The following is a 4,247-nucleotide window of genomic DNA, read 5'->3' as shown; positions in this document are numbered from 1 at the left end:
TGTTCTCTCCTTCCTTAGCAATAGGCTGCCCAACCAGATGACATTTCCCAGCGCCTTTGCAGCTGGGCCAGGCCCAGCCATTAAATTCATTCCCATGGAATGTGAGTGGAAGTTTCGTGACCCTCTCCTCAGTGTAGGTCTTAAACTACTGGACACGTGCCCTTCCATCCTCTCTTTCCCTTCTGAGCAGATAAAACCTGGGCATCAAGGGCCCTGCGGATGAGAACAATGTCCCAGAGAAAGGCGGGGCAACAGCAGGGAAGGAGTCTGGGTCCCTGAACGAAGGCAGGAAACATTCCAAGGCTGTTTCTAGCACTCACCTCGAGAATGGGAGAACACTGAACATCCACGCTCCGGAGTCCTTGATGTCTCTCCCCTCTTATTAAAAACCACTTGGGGGGCGCCTGGGTGGTTCAGTGGGTTAAAGCCTCTGCCTTCAGCTCAGGTCATGATCCCAGGGTTCTGGGATCAAGCCCCGCATCGGGCTCTCTGCTCAGCAGGGGGTCTGCTTCCTCCTCTCTCTCTGCCTGCCTCTCTGCCTACTTGCGATCTTTGTCTGTCAAATAAATAAATATCTTAAAAAAAAAAAGAAATTATTAAAACAAAAAAGACACTTGGTGTGCACCGTAGCAATTCTTCATTCCCCACCTGCTGTACTCTTTCTCCTCCTTTATTCCCACTTCTCCAGGCCTGACTTCCTTGCCATCCAGCCAGCTGCCCTGAGAAAAGCTGGAATGTGTTAGGCATTTGGTGGAGACACAGCTCGGCTGGGCGCCAGTCTCTCTGCAGGTTCTAAGCAGAGCTGCCAGCTCTCGTAATAGCCGAAGACCCTCCCTGTCTCCAAGCTGAGACTGACCTGGCTGTCTCTGCCATGGGCAGGCACCTCAGAGTCTCAGCAGAACCGGACAGACCTCCGCCTCCTGCTGCTGGTCAGTCACCCTCTTCTCCCGTCCCCAGTAACCCAGTCAAGCTTCCACTTAGCTCCTGGGCCAAAGTTGTGTGTTAAGCCCATCCCAGCATTCCTGTCTCCCTATTTAGGTAGAAGGGCTATTTGGGGAGATGAGGGGAAGGCTCCTAGAATTCGCCACTGCGCCCACACACTAGACTAGTTTCCACACTGTACAGTGGATGGGACCTGGAGAATGTTTTGTTGAACTCCATGGGGTGGTGACTCAGACCGCTGCTTTTCCAGATGTGGTTTCTTCACTAAAGCAATTCGATGCAGGGTCTGTCTTTGAGTTCAGCTTCTGGGCTGGAGTGTCGTTTAGTAAGGATCACCAAAAGCCATTTGCTTCCACTTGGTAGGGCAGCAGTTCTTAACATGGGGCTATGTCAGCTTTTTTGTTCTCTGTCATAGTTTGACCTGTAGAGACCTTTGATCTGTATAACAGAACACCAGTGCACGACACTGACGACATTGGGCTGTGCCCAGTGAACAGGAAATAGCTAGTGCACCAGATGCCTTGGCGAGACCCGCGCCCGCCAGAGGGTGTGGTCTAAACCCCAGGGACACTCGGGGCCCTGTAACCATGGCGAAATTTGTAGGCCCCCAGGGGTTAAGAAATGTCAGGATGTCCCCTCCAAGTGAAAGACAGGTTGCTACGCCTACTGCTAAGATCGAAGCAGTGCAGGTGGTGGCCCCCTTCGGATCTGAGTGGCAGCGTGTGCCCGTCCGCGTGTGCTGCTCCGGACCGTTCGCTGAGTCAGCTCTAGACTGCTGGGTTTGGATGGCTCCCGAAGCAGGTTCGGGCTGCAGTGCACGGTGCTCTGCCCGTCGAGCGTCCTGTTCCAGCAGGCCCAACGGTGTTTAAATAGTCTGGGGTTTAGACATGGTGTGTGGAGCCTCCCCGCCAGCCTTAGTGGACCATGTCAGTGCACGCCCCTAGCACCCGGAACAAAGTCATGTCTTCGTCTGCAAATAACAATTGTCCTTTTGAAAACTAGTTTCTGGTCTGCTCCTGGGCCCTGGTAGAGACCGAACACGGCCACGAGACACCCAGTGACGAGGCAGCCTGAGCTGCCCATCCCGATCCGGGTGTCATCGGATCCATTCAGCCACAGAGCTAGGTATGTCCAGCCCCATTCTATCAGGTGGAAGTGAAACAGCTCCGACTCCGCCAGCTCTTCCTGCCACGCTGTCACCTCTCCCTCACCCAACACCTATGGCCGTGTGACGAACTCCCCAGGATCAAATGGTGGAAGAAGAAAAACCTCAGTCCTGGTACCAGCTGGGAGAGGATGGTCGCAGCACCACGGGACGGCCTCCGAGACATCGGAGAAGGAAAGGCCTCTCGGCAGACGGGACTTCAGGCAGTGCCTGTGGTTGTCCGCTCTGTCGAGATGGAGATAGAAGTCCAGAAATGCGGGTCTGCACGTACTCGTGGGGCGGCTGGTTTGACTGGATGCTCAAGAATGAGAACGAAGACTGGTAACAAGGAGACCTGTGAGGGAGAGGCTGTGGCCGGACCTGTAACAAGGGGCACGGAAAGAGAGGATGTCTGTATTCTCTGCGGATATCCCCGCCAAAAGGACTCGCTGTGGAGGAGACTCTCAACACGTAGGACAACATGACTTGTCCTGTAGGCCTAAGTCCTTCCCTCCCCCAGCCACCCTAGTGCTTGCTCAACAGGCTCAAATACCAAAAAAAGGGGCAGATGGAGTACACTGACCCCTTCCATCATGGAGGGGGCACGAGTTTTATATTCTATGTATGGATTTGCCGCCTTTGACCTCCACGCCCATGGACACCTTGGATCCAGTCTTGGTATTCCACACAACATTGCTTCTGGCCAAGGAGTTGATATCACAGCAGAAGAATGCAGCAGTACAATTATACCTATGGAACCTTCTGGTCTTACCAGGTCTGCTATCTAGAAGCAGCCGGACTTGTAGAGCATTGAAACGGCCTCCTGCACCAGGCGGGATCACCGGGGGTGATGTCCTGCAGGATGTAGTCCACACTTCGCACAGACCACGGTGCTGTTTCTGCCACACCCACAAAACACAGATCAGCAGTGCTGAGGTGCAAATGGGAGACTACCCCTCACTACTGCACATAATAGCCCATTCACAAAAATGCTACTTCCCCTCCCTGACTCTTTGGACTTTGATGGTTAGAGATTATGGTTCCTAAGGAAGGAATGCTTTTGTTGGGGAATATGTCAGTGGTTCAGCTGAATTAGCAGAAGTTGAGGTTGCCATTTGGCCATTTTGATCTCATATCATTGAAACTAGAGGCAAAAAAGGGTCCTCTACAGACTACGGGGATTGGTCCCGATCACCGAGTGTACATGGGCTTGCCTCTGCAGTGGTGGCCTGGGACACTTTGTATAGGAAGCCGAGGATTCTCCGGGGTGCCCCACAGTATTTCCACGGCCAGTAGTTAAAAAGTAATGGGAAACCACAGCAGCACAAGGACCACCAAAGTCTGAGTCCTTTCACCAGATAAAATTCCCCAACCACGAATTGTTGGTTGAGGACAAAGAGAATCTAGAATAGCTAGTGGGGAAGAGAGAAATGATCACTATCACCAATGGCCTTGGGATCGGTTACAGAAATGAGGACTCTGGCAGCTCTGTGGACTTCCTTCCTTGCTTATCATGTGTGTAGACATTGTGCGTAAGGACTGCCAGTGATGACTAAACTGATGCTTTAATCTGTAGGTTATAACCTATCAAGGAGTCCTGTGACCTCTAGAAGTAGATGAATAAGAAGAGAATCCAGCGTCGTCCAGAATAATGTTATTGATGAGGCCTTTTGAGTCTCATTTTGGAGAGAGGGTGAGACAGGAGACCAGTCAACCCCATCGGGGTGAAGCATGATGTTTCTGTTCTTGAGTGGAGTATAATGATGAGTGGAGAGTGTGCATGGATGTTTGACCAGCCCAAGGGGGCAACAGCACCAGATGGTGACTCTGCTCTCATGTTCCATGCTTGCCCTGTCTGGCTGGGTCCTCGCTATTTTTTTTTCTTTCCATCTTGATGAACAAAACAAAATGAAGGCAAATTATTATACATTTTTGCAAAAACCAATAAACTGTGCTTTATGTTCTACAAGTTATATCCCTGGTTTAATGTTCTTTAGACATCTTAGCCCATTTTTCCCTCTGGGGGACTGTGGGGCATGTGCCCTGGGGGGCCACATCTAGGTTAACGTGAGCAGATGGTTGTGAGCATGCTTTATAAACTGGGAAGCCCTGTGTCCAAGTGAGATGGGTTTAGGCCAAGGTCAGAGCATTGCAAAGTCCA

Source organism: Meles meles, chromosome 16 (genome assembly GCF_922984935.1).
Source record: "Meles meles chromosome 16, mMelMel3.1 paternal haplotype, whole genome shotgun sequence".
NCBI classification, from domain to species: Eukaryota; Metazoa; Chordata; class Mammalia; order Carnivora; family Mustelidae; genus Meles; species Meles meles.
The sequence above is the reverse complement of the archived record's forward strand: the minus strand, read 5'-3'. Positions refer to the sequence as shown.